Below are 19,571 nucleotides of genomic sequence, written 5' to 3'. Positions count from 1 at the left end.
TATTATTTTGTAACTCAAGACTTTATTTGTTTATTAATTAGATATTATTTATTAGAATGTTCTTGCTACACACCATGCACTGTATTGTGTTTTTCTGTTTTTCCTGTTTGCTCCTGTAAAGCTGCTTTAGAACAATGCACATTGTGAAAAGCTCTATATAAATAAACTTGAATTGAATGATAATGTTTGTGGTGCTAAAACAAAATCCAGTCCGATAACATCGCATTGTTTGCTACATAATATAATTGAATCTGTTGAGTAATTGTGTCCAACTGTACTGTAGATATTTGGTACAGAAAAATGTACATGGTCGTGTTTACATAAAATAAAAATGTGTTTCCTTCAGGCAGGGATCTTGATGACGGCGAAAGACCCGCCTCTGGTCTGTTATCCCTCCCCTTCCATCCTCTGCTCACACTCCCCCTGCCTTCGGTGGGAAAATTCCTGCTGGAACATCCATAGTAGATTGAACTCTGGAATTATAGCGAAAAAACACTCGTCTGTGACACAAGGCAGGGGATTTTCGTGCATGTTCTTTCACATATCGTCCAGGTAGGTGACGCGATGTTACAATAGGGCACGATCAGAGATGTGTTATAGTGAATTGGGTGAACAGCGACGTCGAATGACATTAAGCACCCAGGCGCCGTTGTGGAAACACCGAACTTCCCAGAAATGCAGTTTCCCCGCGAATTGCTACAGTGTTTACTCTGTGACCGACGTGTTACTGTTATAATCAGTGTCTTGTTACATTAGTTCACGTGGTTGCACATGTAGTTTATTAGCCCCGTGTGCATAAGAACTTGAAACGGAAAAGTGATAGTGATTTCACTATAGTGTATTGTTGTTAGCCTTCCTTTTATACTGTTACCACATTTTTTCTTTGTTGTTCAGCCACATTATAACTGTAACGATGTTAGAAACAATAAGTTTGCTGTTTTAAGCATATGAGATGCAGGTACAGTAACCGTTTATTGTACAGATCATAGTTCACCCTCTCAACCCAGTCAGTCATTCATTCATTCATGTTGTATGATGTTAAAGGCAGGAACCAAGACCAGTTGTTCTTTGGGGTTGTTTGTGCATTACTAAAAGAAAAAATAGAAATCATTTATTTACATTGTTTGTTTATGTAGACTTGCAGGTAAATCTACCGTATCTTTGTGTCATTTTATTCAACCAACTAGCTAATGACAGGTGAAAATAGGGGCTTTTAAGAACATGGCATCTGTTTCCTCCAGGCTGGGGTTTCCCCTTTACACCCAGTTTTAAAACCGGTTAAAAAACGGGGCTTCCTCCACAACAAAACAGTGCTAATTGGAGGTCACACAAGTTCCATAAAGCTGCAGCAAGGCTCACTTTTTTCACATTCAGAGTTGCACATCCATGGCCACATAGAGATTCTGTCCACTGTGGTGATAAATTCTCTCAATAGCTGTCAGAGAAAGTTAGATTACAGTTATCCTGAAATAGTGCTTATTGTGTGAGAAAAGGCATTGATAATAAGGCAGGCCGATTGATTGTTTGAGACTTTTTGTGTGTCTTTATGTGCTGTATTAAGGAATGTTCGTGATCCCACATCTGGAGCAGTCCGGTCGCCCACAGATGTAAATTTCTTCCTTCTTCTGTCTCTATTGCTTTCCTGCATTTACTGCATGAAAGCGAGCAGAAGTCAAGGCCACACTAACCATCCCAACTGTAATTGAGTTTGAATATAGTTTGTCAGTTCCAACCACTTGGCTGTCTACATAAAATCTCTCTAGTGTCCTGTGATCTTAGGGTCAAAAAAGCACTGAAAACCAGGAACAGCTTTTGTTCGGTACATAAATGTGCTTCTTAAATCATTGACTTGGTCAAGCATTGCTTTATAATATAAATGTTTATATTGGTCGATGGTCGTAATTTAATTTAAGTATACATCTTGTTTTGGTCTGACGGTCCGATCTGCCAGACTCTTCCTTTTCTCTGTCAACCTGGCAGTGGTCAGCAGATGGTGGATTGCTTTGTGAAATGCCTTTCTTAGTCACCGACCCTCCCTTCTTCTTCAGGAATTCACTGATGGTTGAACACCTAGCATGGAGGCAGCTAGCCAGACAGATGGAAGGTGAAAAAGCACTATTGCCCCTTCTGCGTTTCTTTATGCTGAAAGGAGAACAAGTCGTGTGAGTGGTTGCTATGGCGACCTCGCCTTTTCAGATGACTTGAACCCATCTGCTTGCTGCGCGTAGCCAGGGAAAGCGAGAGAATGAGAGTGGATGTGATTTTATACGTGGTTTTGGCTCCTGTGTTTGTTTTGCGATTGTGAGCTCTTTTTGTGAGCTCTTGTAAGAAAACCCACATCCTTTCCTCATGATGTCTGTTTTGATTGAATGTTTCAAATTCCCTATCATGTAGCTTATCTCAATCAAACCTTATTTTGCCGCATGATAGTTCAGTGTTTCATCTGCATTTACATTTCTGCATTCTTTGCTTTGCACCTTCAACAGAGAAACAGCTTCTTACGATTGCATGCTGAATTGACTGGGTTCCTGCCTGTTAAACACATTCCAGTGGCCCACACCCATTCCTTAACACAGTTTGCTCACCTTTTAAACCTCTACGATTCTTTTCTCAGGATTTTTCCCCCCTTTGCACACGCACTATTTAGCTTCAATGACATGTTTCTGTTTTGCATGGCTAGGGCATGTGGAGACAGGATTTAATGTCTACTGGAGTTTCGTCTCTCTTAAATTATTGATTAATTTGAAATACAACCTCTCTGATAGCGGATCATAAGTAAACCAAACCATGATTGCTGGAATGGAGCTCATTGTTGTACGATCTGACGGCCCTCTTGAGGTACCTCTCACCCCTACTGTGATAATCACAGCCAGGTCTGAAATCTGTGCAACCGCAGAGCTTTCGTGTGGCCTCTCGACAATTCTTAGGATCGGATACAATTTCACATTTTCTAGCTGTTTTGTGAAGTCGTTCTGAGGGTCAGGATTTATCGGCGGAGACCCTAATTGGAAGTGGCACCTCGGTGCTAGCTCGGTGCTACTCTGTGGTCGGCTGCCATCGGTGAAGTGTGCACGTGAAGATTCAAAGTTTGCAAAAGCTAGGAGGTTTTTCATGCTATGTGTTGTGCTGTTACTGTGTTTGTTGGCTGTTTTATGCTTTGTCTATTTATAGGATTCATTTCGTGTCAATCAAAATGAACGTAAACTTTCAAAAAAAACGAACTATAATATACAATAAGAAAGAAAAAAAAACACTTTGATAATGAATACAATGAACTCACAATTTTTCTTCACAATTTTCTAAGTTTCGTTTCGCGCTTTCTGAGTTTTCGTTTACGTTTCTCAAGTTTTCGTTCACCTTTACGGGACAGATCTCACGTGTGGGCGGGATTTATGTTCAATTTACTCTCAATGGGTAGTGAGCTTTGGATTGACAGCTCCCTGACCAGGAAGTCGATACTTTCTCTGACAACCAGATGTAACAAGACCTATATTCTGGTTTGGTCATGAGACATTCAAGATATACTATAAGGGCCAAAAGATCTTTTTTTCTTATCTATCTATCATCCACCCACCCACCAACCCACCCACCCATCCATCCATCCATCCATCCATCCATCCATCCATCCATCCATCCATCTTTTTAATTTGTTTTCAGTACCTTCTCATTATATACTTTCTTTTAGATGAATTCTGTGAAGCTACATTGCATGAAGAGTGTAGTGGCCTGTTTTTATCTAGCATGTATGTTAATAATTGCAGCAGTATTCTTTCCTCATTACAGCGTTTCGCCCCATATCACCCGAGATGTTTTTAATTATTGCAACATATACTCTTTCTCCACCAGTCTGAGTGCTCCTCGTTCAGATAAGCACTGGGTAAGTGAGAACTGTGTTGATACACTGTTAATGTTTTTTCAGCCGTTCAGCAATTCCTGTTCTTTAGTCACTTCCCCGGCTGATTTTCAGGACTGTAAATTATGAGCTTGGTCAAGACCACACCAGCTGTTCAAAAAGACATGTGCAACTAAGCAGTTGTTAGTGAGTTTTATATAGAAGCCTTGCCCTTGACTTTAAAATGAGGGTTATTCTTAATAGATCGCATTTTATTGGACGTACTGTTCTTCATAACACATTCATCTGTTCTCAATGAGACAGAAAGATGCCACGGAAAAATACTTTGTTGTGCTTTGTCATTAATGGCTTTGAGTGTTGTATTAGAGGCATTCTTTCTAAAATATTAGGCATTTTGAAGTTGGAGCAGCAAGAAGGAGGAATGGAGCCGAGAGGATGACTTCGCAGAGACCCAACTGCCTCCATTTCTTTTCTTATTGTGGAAACAACTCTACAGCCGAGTTCAGAGTGGTTATAAGTCACCTTTTTGCCATGCTGCAGAGGCCAATCCAGCTGGGAATAAATGCACTACATCATTGGATATTCTCTGTTTTACTATGGCCAATTAGCTTGCACCCCAGGCCCATAAGCAGTCTGCCAGATGCACTATAGCAGTGGTCTGTGGCTTTGAGAGGGAAGGGCTATAGCAGGGGTACTCAATTAAAGTTCCAAGAGTTCAGGTCTTTATATTTTCTTCCAAACGAAAATGTTTCTCACATAAGATTGCTGCGCCATTCCTATCAGATCCAATTGAAGGTACAGCACTGCTTTTTAATTTTAAAATCTCCACAAATTCAGTGTCGACCTGTGCCTTGTTCACGAAGGAATCCTTGGAGAAATGAAATGTACATACGCTCCGTGTTTTTCCACATGAGCTGGAACGTCTTTAAAAATAAACTTTAACCAAGCATTACTGATGTCAGAATCTGAAGGAAGGTTATGCAGCGACTGTATTCTTTCAGAACCAGGGATGGCACAATATTTAGCTATCTTTAACGGCATGTTTGTTTATTGATTGCTCGCACTATCTGGTTCTGCGCGTGAATTAGTGGGCTGGGCTAGAGAAGTAGTCATTGATATTTTCTGTGGAGGCAGTGTTCAACCTATCAATGTCGTCATAGATAGGTGCATTCCAGAACCTGGAGTCGCTGGGCCTGGTGTCAATAACCGATGTAATCTCAATAAGAAGACCGTGTTCTGACACTTACGTGATGTTTGCCTGAATACGATTCCCTCTTATATAACAAAAGCTCGGGGTAAAATTGTGATTTTTATTCATCGCACCTTTAAAGCAACAACAAGCCGTTTTGGTGGGTGTTTAGCGCAATTGTCTATTATAAATGTTGTAAATAGATACCGATAACATTAGTCTAGTGCATGAGCTAAGGATTCAGCAACTTTTGACCATAAAACATTTATTGTGGTTTTTTAAGTAATCATTTACAAGCATAACACTAAATTTGTGATGAGGCACGATCATGCTACGTAAGCTATTGAGACCCGGGAAAATTACATTATTTCTAGTGTACCTTACGGTTATAAATTGTGAACCAGAAGTGTTAGTGCACCAATAAATAACCTAAGCACAGCCAAATTTCTAATAAGCTCAAAAGTACAGGACAGTAAGAAAATTGTATATATAACACTTTCAAATCCAGTAGCAGGAAGGCTAACGTTAGTTCTCCATCCTTTTTGAAACCGTTTTCTTCTTGCAGCTCGCGTCGCGCGAGTCCGTCAGATATTGATTTGTGTCCGATCACTCTCTCTCTTTTCCTCTTTGTTTTATTTGCTGGCTCTGCCATGATGATGGTTTGGAGACTAACTTATTCCATGCTACAAAGAAAACGTGACGTATGCCGTAAAGCAGGGGATAGTAACACCAAAACAAGAAAGAAGAACACCAAAGTTACAAGTGCAATTTCAGCCGATTGGAGGCTGCTTAGATAGCAACGGCAGTAAAATGCGTCCAGTTAAAAGTTGTCCTACCACTAAAATAATTTTAGAGACATTCATTTAAGGTAAAAAAGTTGCTCAGAATCGCTTTAAGTTGTGATAAGAGCAAAGAGTTGACTCAAGTGCTCGCTGTCCATCAGTTGCAGGCAGCACAATTGGCTACAATGCTCAACGCTGCAAATTGCACTGCAATTAGAAACCAACTCTTCGGATAGAGCTTGAAGTGAACACAAATAAGCACAGGACAGTGTAAAAGCAGCTCCCTCCACTGCGTTGAGTCCAAATAGTCTTTTTGGCTACTGGACCCACATTCTGCACGTGCCTGTTTTATACCCGACTAGCACCCGAACCGCAAATGACACATGAATAATTATTCCACCCGTTACATCAAATATTACCTGCCACGTGCAGGACTCTGATTTTGCGTACATCAAACTTAATCCATTTTGATGTCCAAACTTAAAGAATCATTGGAAGAAATTGAGTATGATTATCATACTTTCAGCGTGGAGTGAAGAGTTCGACCTTGACTAGATTTGGCGGTTATTGTGAATGACTCATAAATGTTAGAACGTTTTTGTATTGTTCTGTTTAATGGCTGAACATAGATGAGAAAACCACGACAAGGCTTTACTTTATGTTGGCGTCAGCCTTGTGTTTAATAGTTGTGTCAGGAACCCGGTTCCTTTAGATCAGCTTAAAGTCCCTAAGGTATTGTCAGATTTCTTTTCGGTGGGTTTGTGGTTGACTGATTTAAAGCCAGCTTTACTCTTCTGTCCATTGAGATCACATCTGTGTTGGCAGGAACTTGTTTTAAGTGTGATTCACGCTGAACTGTGATGATTTATGTTATCATGAGATTCAATAGCACCCTGTTAAAAAACATTTGGTCTGCCTCTCCTTAACTCAGTGGACAGGGGAGTTTTCACAAACTTGGCAACTGACACAGTGATAAAGCCTTTGCTTTTGGGAGCACACATCACGCTTTCTGGTCCTGTAATTTCTAAGCATAAATGAACATTTATACATTTGACAGACAGTTTTAAGCAAAATGACTTGCAGAGCATTGTGATGACTGGATAGTGGATAGCGAAACATTTCTGTAAAAGATGCTGTTTGGCGTATATAATCTATAGTGGTTGAGGTTAACCAGTCGGACAGTGACTATAGTATATACACATTCATTGATTATTCTATCGACACTGCCTTTTCCCAACATTTGGAGTCGGACATTTGAATTTTTTCTAGTCTGTGTCACGTAACAAGTTTTTTGAAGCAATGCAAAAACATCAGGGAGTTTTACAAAGCTACATTGTTTATGGGCTTTAATTATGTTCTTACTTCTGTCGCTTTTTTTAACAGTTAAGGTCCCGAATGCTCTCGATAACAAATTGTACGTAATTTTACCACACAAACAGCAAAAGAAGACCACCCAGATGAATACACTGTGCTGATGTGTCTGAAACATGAATCTGTTTGGTCTTATTATTAGCACATTTTTTCATTGTCATTCCCCTCATGTGCATTGAACGCAAAGTTGCAAACATGGCTAGAAACAAAGTGTTTAGGCTGTGTTTATTTGGCTCTATTCTATAATCAAAGGAAAGTATGTGAGAGAAATGGGAGTGTTTGTTTTGGTTCGGTCTGGATGTGTCCAGCTGATGGCTTTGTTCTCTGGCTGAACTGCAGAATGTGATTTAGAGTACGTTTACACGATAAAAAACAGAAAAGTTTTTCCTTTTGCATTTTTGAAGTGTTTCACGCTCATGTGTGACACGATAGCATTATCAAAACAATCTGCATTTACATGGATTTGGGAAAACAAATATAAAAAATATATGCATGCCAGGCCAGTTGATGCGTATGATGTCATAGCTTTTGGAAAAGACCCCCTTCAGAGTTAACACGGAAACGATAATGCCATCGTTTTCAAAATCTTGCACTTTAAGACCCCTTTTCAATAGTTTACATTTTCAGTCCCCCAAAACGCAGTTTTCATGTAAATGAGCAGTGAGCACCCACAACTGTTTTTGGTTGAAACGGTCTCGTGTTAAAAGACTTTTCATTTTCTCCTTTTCAGAATAATATCTCACCTCAAGTGCTGAATTACTAAGAAAATAAAGTTAAAGTAAAATACCTCCATATACTCTTATTTAAAATGACTTTAAATAGCTTAATTGTCTCATGATGTCAGCAGCTAAAATATGTTTTTCTATGAATTAAGGGGAATAAAACCCCAACACCAAATTCCCTGATATTTGGTAACATGTCTCTTTAAATGTTTAAGTGTTATAATTAGGGATGCTCCGATCCACCTTTTTTGCTTCCGATACCGATTCCGATACCTGAGATTCAGCATTGGCCGATACCGAGTACCGATCCGATACTAAGGTAACATTTTTAAAGTGCACAATTACTTAATAAACTGTGTGCATTGCTGTGCAAGACATCAAGCTCGACTTAACATTAATTTCCTGACCCCGTAAAACAAAATAACAAACAAATGATTCACAAATTTTGTTAATTATTTATTAAACCAGCAAAATAAAACAAAATGTTCACTATCTAAAACTTGAAATTCAAAATTAAAGTGCAAATTAAGCAGCTGAATAAAACAACAGCTTCACTAGCTTGATAGACAAGTATTAATAAATGGAAACAAAATCTCTTAATAACTGTTATGTGCAAATATAATTTAAAAAATCAATGCACAATAAACAATAAAGCAGCTGAAATTGAGCAAAAAAGCAATAGCTTCACTGCTTTAGATATTCAAACAGGAATCAGCTCTTTTTAATGCTTTAGTCATTAAAGCAAAGTCCACTAAACTAAGCTAAAGTTTAGTGGAAATCAAATTTAACATCCAACACCGAAAGATAAACAAAACACTAGCTTCCCTAGCTTGTGCTGCACATGTAAAAATAAACGGAAAAAGATATAATAGTTTAGTCGGTGCAAATAGAAATTCAAAGTCAAATTATCCACAAAACTCACCGAATTAACATCTTTATTTTTTTCGTTTACATGTTTGCAGACTTTTTGGTACAGTTCAGGTCTCAGTTACGCTTCACCATGTCGTACCGCGGCTCCAGGTGCTTTATAAGGAGTCTGAAGCCATTGTTCGCAACGACGGACAGCGGTTGCAAATCCATTACCATGAAATTCAAAATGCTTTCAATGATTTTCGCTGCTTTCACACTACTAGATGGAAATTTCTGAATTATTTTCGTTGTCTCCTCCAAAGTTAGCTGCTTCGTACCGTCTCGTTTTAGTTTCTTCAGCTTATTGAACTCGGCGTGCTTAAATTAGTAGTATTATAATGAACAGCTTTATCACCACCCCTCGGAACATTTACTTCTCATGTATTGCAAACAGCGGTGTAACTTGTTGGCGTAGCTGTTCTAAAGTAAATCTAAATGGCAGATATTTTGGCTCGCTCCATGCTGTTCGCTGCTCAATGTAAGCTATGTTCGCTTGTTCACGCGCACTACGTAAAGAGCACGTTGCTAGCGTATGATGTCACACGCTTCGCAAAGCACAGCCACGAGAGAGTTTAAGCGCCGGTGTCTCCAGGAACTTTTACATCGCCTAGCAGAAATTTTATGTAAGCTAGATCGGGTATCGGTGCAATTTTTTCACCGATACCCGATCTAGAATTTTATTCAGTATCGACGCCGATTTCCGATACAAATATCGGATCGGAGCATCCCTAGTTATAATCGGGTCTCTGGTGCATTTACCAATGTGAAAAATGACTACCCAGTAACTTTGTTTATGTGAGCCTATCTCTGCAAGCCCATGATAAAGCGAGCCGTTCAGATCTTGCTCCCCTTCTGATGTAGGTAGACGTTCTTATTGTAATGTTACCGGCCCTTTTTCTGAACGTGTCCACCCATGGTGCTGCCGCCATTTTTGCACAATTCCCATACGTGAATTAGACACCATGGCAAAAAGCCAATAGAAAGGGGTCGTGACCGGACCTACGGTGATGGGAGCGCCTTCGCGAATGGCCCTAGGGGAAACGTGTATGCTATAGAAAACAATATGTTTGGTGTTCAAAGATAAGACGGTTTCAGAATGAGTTTCTCATTTGCTTTATGTGACCCTTCTTTCGTGTGTACTTTCACTTATAGAAAGCAGTGTGTGTTTGTAAATACACAACGAGTTTGTAATGTGTACGTTACTTTCGCATATACAAAAACGTGCACCTTTTTTAGGAGTCTGTTGGCTTATACGAAACAATGTTTTGGTGTTTAAAGACAAGACAGCATTTCTCATTCGCTTTATGTGACCCTTCTTTCTTGTTTTGTCGTTGGAAGCACATGCTCACTGCCCTGGCTGCGGTTTCTGCTGAAGAGGGGGCGGAGACTAGCATGGAGGTCTTATTAGTTTTATTGTAGTAAGGCTGTTATGGTGTGTGTATGTGTACTGTTGTGGTGAATCATCTTCCTCATCTGACCCTCATTAGTGCTGTGGAACATGAGCAGTCTGTCTGTGGGACTGTAGACTGTCTCATCCCTCTCTGTATTTGTCTTCTATCACATGGTATCATCAAAGGAATGATTAAGACCCTAAGCAGATGGCATTTATTATCCCGCTGTGTTACTGTGAGTGAATTGTTTGAGTTTAAAACAGTTAGAGAGTTCGAAAGCTTATTTTGTTTTTATCTTCTCCTTCTGGGAATCCAGACTGTTTGACACAGCATGAAGGGTCAGAGGGTTGGCATGCCAGGCTAAGATCAAGAGTCAAATGACTGAATCTCTGTTACGTTCCATATGAAAAACTCAAACAGGTTTACAACAATATGAAGGAAAAGAAATTAATTTTAAGTTTTTAAATAACTTTTAAAGCAGCATTTTTTGTTCATGTCAATGGGTGTACTGTAACTGTTTACATTTATTAGTTACCAATTTTAACAGTCTACAATGTTACATTTTTAAACGTTTTCTTAAAACAGTTTTTCCCGAATTGTTCTGTATGAAAACCTGATAGTAAAGATAAGAAGATCCTTGTCTGCTTAAAATGGATTTTAGACAGCTGTGGAGACCTCAGCATTTCTGATGCTAGAGTAAGCAGATAAATGATATCACCTTTCCCTCTAGCAAATCTATCCTTTTGAATAAGTAATAGCTATCGGACAGTGGTGCGGATTGTCAGCCAACAGCTTTGCAACTTTATCCACTATTAAAACAGGGGCTATAATTATTTTTAATTATTTATTAGAATAAAATGGACTCTAAAGTGATTTCCAAAGAAGAAGAGTCATTAGAGAAATACACATATGTTACCATGGACCACAAAACCAGTAAGACAAGAACTTTTTTAGTAATCGCCAAAAATACAATGTAGGTGTAAAAATTACCGATTTTTCTTTTTGACAAAAATCATTAGGGTATTAAGTAAATTTCCTACCGTAAATGTACAAAAATGTTCTTTCTGTTAGTGGATGGCCTGCTACAGAGCCTCAGATTAACAACTTCAAAGGCGATTTTCTCAATATTTAGCTTTTTTGCACTCTCAGATTACAGCTGTGTAAACAGTTGTTGTTCCGCCAGATAGTGTTCTATCCTAACAAACCATTTATCAATAGAAACCTTATTTCTTCATCTTTCAGATGTTGTAAAAATATACATTTCGAAAAAATTCCTTAAAGCGGGCGTGCAACGGTGTTTCAGGCATTCTGACTTCTTTACAATGTTAAACGTGCTGTCTTCTCATGCTTAACATGGTCAACTTGTCAAAAAACGTGTTGGGTGTATTACGTAGTATTTCTGTGCTCAATACACTCCCCCAGCAATCATACAGGATTTTTTTTTTGAACATATAAAACTTTCTTGTAACAACTTTTCTTATTCTTTGGACAATTCTCCCGGAAAAGCGCACGGCCACAGGAGAGCAGGAGAAGGGTCAGATGTCACTTTCACTTGTTAGCAGGAGAGAACATACGTTCGCGAAGTTCAGGTGTTTGTTCACTGCATTTGGGTGATGAGTGTTATATAAACTGTGGATATAACACTGGATTTGGAGATTGCTTGAAACTGATATGTGGAGCCGTCCCAGCGATTAAAGATGCTGGATATGCGTTGAGTGAAACTGATGTCTGTGTTTTGTTGACAATGGGTGCGCACTGGCTTTGGTTCAGCCTACCCCTCCCCCCCGCACGCGCTGTATGTTTTCGGAAACAATCGTTAAGCTGTATCTATCTTTTAACATTTTATTCTTTTAAATGTTTTAGTCATTTGGCAGACGCTTTTATCCAAAGCGACTTACATTGCACTTATTACAGTGACAATCCCCCTGAAGCAACATGGAGTAAAGTGTCTTGCTCAAGGACACACTGGTGGCTGCTGGGATCGAACCAGCAACCTTTTCAGTTACCAGTTCAGTGGTTTAACCCACTAGACCACCATCTTTATAAATGTAATCAAACTAAATGAATGAAGTTAATATGAGATTGGCAGAAACCCTGTGTGTAACGCCCGCTTTAAAACTGATTTTGTTGTCCAGGGTCACATATGGTCTACTGTGTATAGTCTCTTTTTGGTTCTGCAAGTATGTGCTGAGTGATAGATGGTTTAAAATCAATATTCTGTTTTCTGTGCTGAATCTAAATCAGTGTTAAAGCATTCATCTCGGTCCAATTACAGGTTTCCCTGTGTCCATCAAATCAGACCAAAGACAAGGTCTGAACCTGATGTGTTAATGAGTTGAGCTGTGCTGTGCAGTACCACTCTATCAGGCATTGCTGCACAAAGAAGAATGGTCTGGTTTTCAGCTTTAGCAGGATATGTTAGGTGGAGTTATTGCAGACCTTCATTGTTTAGTTGCATCAAACATTTTTTATTGAGAGATTAGAAGATTTGGATCATTAGCTACAGAAAGACTAGGGTTTTGCAAGAACACCACAATCTGTGTGAACAGCTCTTAACACTAAAGTGATTATTGACAAAATATTCACAATAATTAAGCTGATGATAAAACTAAATATTTGTAAATATTGTGAGGATTTTGTATTGAGGATTCTTGCTATACGACTCGATTGTACAAGCATAAATAAATGTTTCTTATGTGTTTCATATTTGTAGTTTGGTTCTTTTGGTCTGGACCAAATAAAACTGGTTTGCTTGCCGTTCAGACTGGCATTTTAACAGCGAAGCTAAAGATATCAAACCTAACATCTTACATGTAAAGTCGCAACGTGATTGGACAGATTTTATATTTTAAAGACGTCATATGACACGGCTAAAATTAATATTATAATTTGTTTAAGATGTAATGCAATGTGTATACATGATTTAAGGTACAAAAACGCTGTATTTTCCACACACCGTGCTTGTCCAATCTCCTCTTTGCCCCGCCTCTCTGAAACGTGCACGTTTAGCAAATCTCATCGCACTGATAAGCGAGGTGTGCTACGATTGGACAGTTAAGCATTGCATAGTAATTGGTTCAAATACGTGTGATGGAAATGTAACACCTCTTACCATATTTCGAGCATCAGGTTCCAAAGCAATTGTACAGAAAGGTACGCCCACCTTACTTGCGTATACATTTGGGTGGGCTTAATCAAATCAGACCCTGAATTGACGTAGATTTTTGGGGTGTTCTTACACGAGGCAGGTCTGGGTTGGCATTCGCTTTAAGATAGAATGCATCTTTTGTTCTGACACTTAGATTTTTGCAATTTTACGTGTCTAATACATGCAGGGCACACCAAAGACATGGAAAAACGCATGTTCGTTTCATATGACCCCTTTAAAACAGAACTTACCTGACATCCAAAACAATGCTTTGTGCTGAGTTATACATGCTTGGTGTATGCCTGCCCATTGAGGGTATTTTTTGCAAGCCGGTAACTCGCGAAGTGAAGTATTTAAAGAAGTCAGAACGACGCAGGCACAGATCTAAAAAACACTGTTTTTGTATTACCAAATCATTCGATTTTCGCGTCATATATTGTTTTTACTTCGTGTTTTTGGTTCGGTTCGATGACTTTGGTCCGTGTTGCGTTTATATTTCATTTGATCCGTGCCATAGTTTGTTTGAAAGTGGAGCGAGACCTATCTTTTCAGCGGTCTCGGCCCGTTTGTTTGGTGCACACCAGGGTTCTGGTGGCAGCGTTCACACTTACACAGATAAACCGCAGTAACAGAGCAATCGCACCAGAGTTCATTTTAATCGAACCAAACACACCCGGACGTTTACCCAGGAACATTGGTTGTTTTGTTAAAATGATGGTTCCTTTTGACATGCTCATTCTCAAATCCATAATAACAAAATCATTTACTCAGTAACTTTTACTCAGTAACTTTTAATCAGTAACGTTTAATCACTGAGTGCAGCTGTGAGACGTCAGAAGGGTCCTGCCGTCCCGGCTGAGACTGGTTTCTACCAAGGTTTTTTTCCCATTTGTTTTATCATTGGAGTTTGGGTTCCTCACCACAGGACAGTGTTGGCTTGCTCACCTGATATTAGATTAGCTTAATGATTCTGTAAATTCTGTTAACATCGCTTTAGAATGATCTTGCACTGTACTGTGTTTGGTCTTTTTCTGTTTGTCTTTTTCTTTTCTCCTGTAAAGCTGCTTTGGAACAATGCGCATTGTGAAAAGCGTTATATAAATAAAATGTAATTTAAATAAATAAACATTGTCAAATGTCATTCCTCTGCTGAGAATTTTGTAAGATATATTGCACAGCCTTACTTCTTTTTGCTATTCGTAAAAATTTGAATCCACCCTTATTGCTCCTAAGAACATCAGCCCCAATCTCTATAAGGGTCATTCCGTGTAAATTCAACTAGAGGTCCCTACTCAAATTTTTTATTTTTACAGAAGCAAGACCAATATTAGTAGCCATGAAAGGCAAATATTAAATGTCAACGATGAATATTTATCAAGTAATCAATTAATTTGTAGAGGAAATTTGAAGCCATATTAAAGGGGGTAAAATTGACATGAGAAATATTTCAGCATCATTATTTTATTTTTACACAGAGATCAGTATAGCTGTTAGTAAATCTGTTAATTTTAGCAATCCTTGATTCATTTTATGCCAATGGTGGCAGCTCAAAAAATGAACCACTACTGGCCCACACAGCACAAGGGCTGCTTTATTGAAATTTTGTAGGTGGTGCTGTAAGAGCAATTTGCCACACTTCATTCTAAAACCCATTTCAGAAGTAAATTTTTACCTCCGCTGAGATTTATGCAAACATTCATGAGTTCTCGAGCATGTTTAGGCTGTTTATGCTGTCAAACACGTACTTCATTTTAAAGAAAATAACAAACGGAGCAATTCCTCACATCATCTGTGCTCGGGCAATAATTAACAGCATCCCTTTATCCAAATTTCCCTGTCACTAAAAGAAAAATAGAATCTTAGAAATAAACTATTCAGAGCAAGTTAATGTGGTTGAACCCGATCATTTTTTACAGTAATTCAGTGCCAAAAAGACACTGTAATTGTGATGTTAAGTGCAGTTGTTTTGATGGAAGGAATATTATTTGTTCTTCTGACATTCCTCTTAAAAAGAAATGAAGTACCAGATTTTTGAACAGTGACCCACATGTGGTTTTTGATTATTGAAAATGTGTCCATTTTAACAGTTTTCTCATAAAGGCATATTTAGATCACCTTATCTCCAGGACTGAACCTTATAGGGCTTTAAAAATGTAGTTCCTAAAAAACAAGTTGGTCTAGTATAAAAGAACCTGAAAGGACCTTAAGGTATCTCTAACAGTTCTGGAGTTACAGGCATGCAAATTTTGTAAAAAGAACACAAAAGATTCATTTTTGAGCTGTCACCATTGGCAAAAAATGCATCAAGGATTGGTAAAATTAACAAATTTACTCACAGCTATTTTCCGATCTCTGTGTAAAAATACAATTATGATGCTGACACATTTCTCATGTCATTTTTACCCCCTATAAAACGGCCTCAAATTTCAGGTTCATTTTTTATCTCCCTTTACAAATCAATGGATTACTTTAAGAGTAAATATTACAATGTCCTTAAAATTACATTTCATGCCGTTGCTGTTGTAAATCTAAAAGTGAACGTATAATATCGCTCTTGGCATGGGGAAAAAAGTAGTCGATTCTGAATCACGCTATGTTTAATGATATATGACCGTACCTGTCAGCATTTGAGACCCGCGATCGCGGTGATCTTCTGTCCTGTTCGCGATCACGGGTCTCAAATGCTTACAAGCGTTTCCATAATAAATAAATAAACGGGAGACTCCCGACCAAAACAATTTTGCAATGTATGAAATGCCCCAGCAACCAAATTAATATCAAAACCCTTCGAAACAGCCTCCATTATTCGCAAACGGCGGATAAAACCTTGAAAAATTATATATGAGCCTGCCAAATCACAGAGATGCCGATTCACAAGGGACTAATATTATCACAGAACCTCAGTGTTCGGCAAAATATGGCAGGTAATTTGTGGGGGAATTTTGACTTCACAGACTACAGACATGGCCGATTCGCACAGGATTAAGATCACATACAATCTCTGTAATTATTACAAATGACAAGAGGTCCCCAGGTAATACTAATCCCGGGCGAATAGGGCTTAAGTAAAGTTGTTAGGTTATGTTTGAAAAACTTTCCGATACCTATAAGAACCATACGTCCAATACGGTTTTTGACAAATTGATCATGTCAAGCATGAGAAGCCAGAATGTTTAACATTGTAAAGAAGTCGGAATGCATGAAACACTGTTGGCCTACCCCTTTAAACAACTAAAGAATTTGCTTTGCAATTACGCCCACCAACCAGTACGGTCATGTAGGGCTGAATGTTTTCTTGTGTGTTGTTGGTTCTCCCATATGTGTTTGTATGGATTTGAGTACTGTAGCAAAGGTTGTGTGAGTGTATGTATGGATTTGTGATTGAGTCATTATACAGGAATGCACCATGTGTCCTAGATTACACTGATACCTGAATCCTGGATTCTGAGGAAGCCCAACAATTTCCTGTTAACATTGAGGAACTAATATATCATGCACTCTGCATGATTAAACAATTTAAATCGAAGAAACTTGTCTCCAAAGCCGCCGATGCCATTACCTGGTAAAGATCACACACTGGAAAATATATCACAGTGGAACTGGCCACTTGTTTTTTTTAATATTTCAACCATTACATACAAATGGGCCGATACATACATGAAAGGAAAGTGGTTTTCTACGGACCATTGATATGTTCTAACAGCACAATAGCCAATCATAGCCGTTATATTTTTGTTTGGTGGGTCTGGATAGAGTAATTTTACTCTTATTCTGCTTGTACATTTGTTCGAAAATGTTTTTTTAACTTGGGGCAACCTTATCATTTTTGGAGTTCTGACTGCGGAAAAGGTTTATTTTCATTTTAGTTTTCTTTTGGCTCGAGACAGTTTTGAGGAGGAGACAGTTCAGAAACATAAATGCTCTACATGGCCTTTAATGGTGGGAAGAAATTACTGTACCATGAAACTTTTTTATTTTCGTATTGTAACCACCTACTCCTACAACCGAGAAACCTTACTTGCCTTAAAAGGACAGTGAAACCAAAATGAAAATTCCGTCATCATTTACTCAAACCTGTATGACCTGTATGAATTTCTACAGAACACAAATTAAGATTTTTAGAAGAATGTCGGAAAGCAAACCATGCCAGTACCCATTCATTTGTATTGATTTTGTGTGCATACAATAGAAGTGAAGGGGTACGGCCAATGTTCGGTTACAGATGATGATTCATTTTTGGGTGACCTTTCCCTTTAAAGAGACTTTGGTCTGGTGCTGGTTTTAATCGTGGATGTGGACCACCATGTTCTTTACATTGAAACAAGCGGTAAACCTTACTGCCTCGTAGCACCTAAACACAAACATATTCTGATAAACAGCCATTCTGAGAGCCATTCTGGCTTTCACCATTTACACGATCATCACTTCAGTAAACTAATGTGTCTTGTTCAAAACCTCCTCTATGTCCACACATCAGTGCTTCAGATTGCACTTCCCTTTTGATGTTAATTATGTCCCACTAAGTGGGCAGTATTTCATACTCTGACTGACTCTGTAATCACAGTCAAATCCCTTGTAAATGCAAACATGCTTGGCAGCTGAATGTGCTTATATCATTGCGTATAGTGTTTCTGTTGTGGCATGGGCTTGATCACAGACATGTTTGATTATTTGCAGTGGAATCAAGCTCTGTAAGGTCTGCAAAACATCAGGAGCTTTTTGTTTCTTTCTTTTAAGAAGAGCATCATAGATTTAGTTTTTGTGATTTGTGGGTTGTGTGCAATACTTATTTAAAAGTAGGGCTGGGTATCGATTCTGATCTTCCAATTTGATTCCGATTCACAAGCTCTCGAATATAGTGATTATACATTTAATGCAAATCCTATAGATATTTCTTAAAAAACATCAGTTAACATCAGATTACATTGGTGAATAAAAAAAATTAAATGAAGCCACAGACCTGTATTTTGAACATTAAACGACAGTCGCATTCCTTGATCTAACACAAAATTTCAGAGGGGTTTCAATCATATGAACCGCTGACTTTAATGTGAAGGTGACACAACCGTATCCGCCATCTTTATTAAGCAATGAATGAATGATCTGCTCCATGAAGTAACATCAACCTGTTGTAAAAAGAAAAGTGATATCTAGTGGATAGTAGTTGCAATAACATCCTTGTTTTTGCATGTTCAGTGGTAATATGAAAGAAAAAAAATCAATTTCACACCTTTTGAGAATCGATATTGAATTGACTTGCATTTAAAAAAAAACGATTTATCGATTTTTCTTTTCCCAGCCCTAGTTACATCTCGAAATTCTGTTGAATCCCCTTTGTGTCTGAATGTGTGTTTTAGACAGCATTCTCAGAGATTAAAAACTGATTTCTAAGTGACATAATGTGTGGAATAATGAAGGGTGGAACCTGGTTTTTCTTTCTGGATTTCATTGGATTTTGAAAAGTAGGCTTTGATGTTATAGGTTAAAGTAAAATTGGCAATATTTACATTCATAATACACAATCTTGGCCTTATACAGAACGATTCTTCAGTTTTTTTCTGTTCAGTTTATTCTCCACCAATAAATGAAAATTCTGTAATCATTTACTCACCCTCAAGTTTCAAACTTGTATACATTTTTTGATCTGTTGAACACAAAGAAAGGTACTAGGAAAAATAATAAATTTCGAGGACAACTTTGCTAGTAAGATTATTTTTTTATTATTTGTTCTGTTCATCGAAAACAAGATATTTTGACTATCATTTTTTTCGTAAGTTTTCTGTTAAGTTTTCATATTAATAGGTGCTCCTCCTGACAAATGCAAGCGGTGATTTAGTTATTTTGATTGATGTTTGCTGATCTCTTGCTGGCTTCATTTCATTTTATGTAAAAGAGAGAAATTGAAAAAAAATTAACAGAACGAAATAAAACATTTTTTGGGGGGTGTGGATTTTACGACCCTAAGGAATGTTTATATCAGTTCCAACCCGCCTCACTCTTGTCAACTCACCTGTCATCATCTCCAGCTTATTGTTATGTTTATCTGAAACTCAACATAATACAGAATGCCTAAGCAGACATTGATGGTGAGCAAAGTATTTTTGTTTTATTTGGAAATTCTGGCTCTGGAAAATATGTGTCGTGTTTCACAGTCACATAAATTATGAGTCCATTTGCTATTACGATGTCTATGTGTGTGCCTGCCA

At 38.2% G+C, this 19,571-nt stretch overlaps 1 protein-coding gene across 1 annotated transcript in view; it reads left to right on the top strand.

Annotated features, from left to right (window-relative positions):
- Nucleotides 1–411: 411 nt before the first annotated feature.
- ccdc102a (coiled-coil domain containing 102A) overlaps nt 412–19,571 on the top strand; it is a 66,251-nt gene continuing 47,091 nt past the window's right edge. The window contains exon 1 of the mRNA XM_056757591.1: nt 412–552. The gene's annotated coding sequence lies outside the window, so the exon portion shown is untranslated. The remainder of the gene's footprint in view (nt 553–19,571) is intronic.

The sequence above is a fragment of the Triplophysa dalaica genome, chromosome 1 (genome assembly GCF_015846415.1).
Source record: "Triplophysa dalaica isolate WHDGS20190420 chromosome 1, ASM1584641v1, whole genome shotgun sequence".
In the NCBI taxonomy this organism is placed as follows: Eukaryota; Metazoa; Chordata; class Actinopteri; order Cypriniformes; family Nemacheilidae; genus Triplophysa; species Triplophysa dalaica.
Note: the sequence above shows the minus strand (reverse complement) of the source record. Positions and strands in the feature narration are given on the sequence as shown.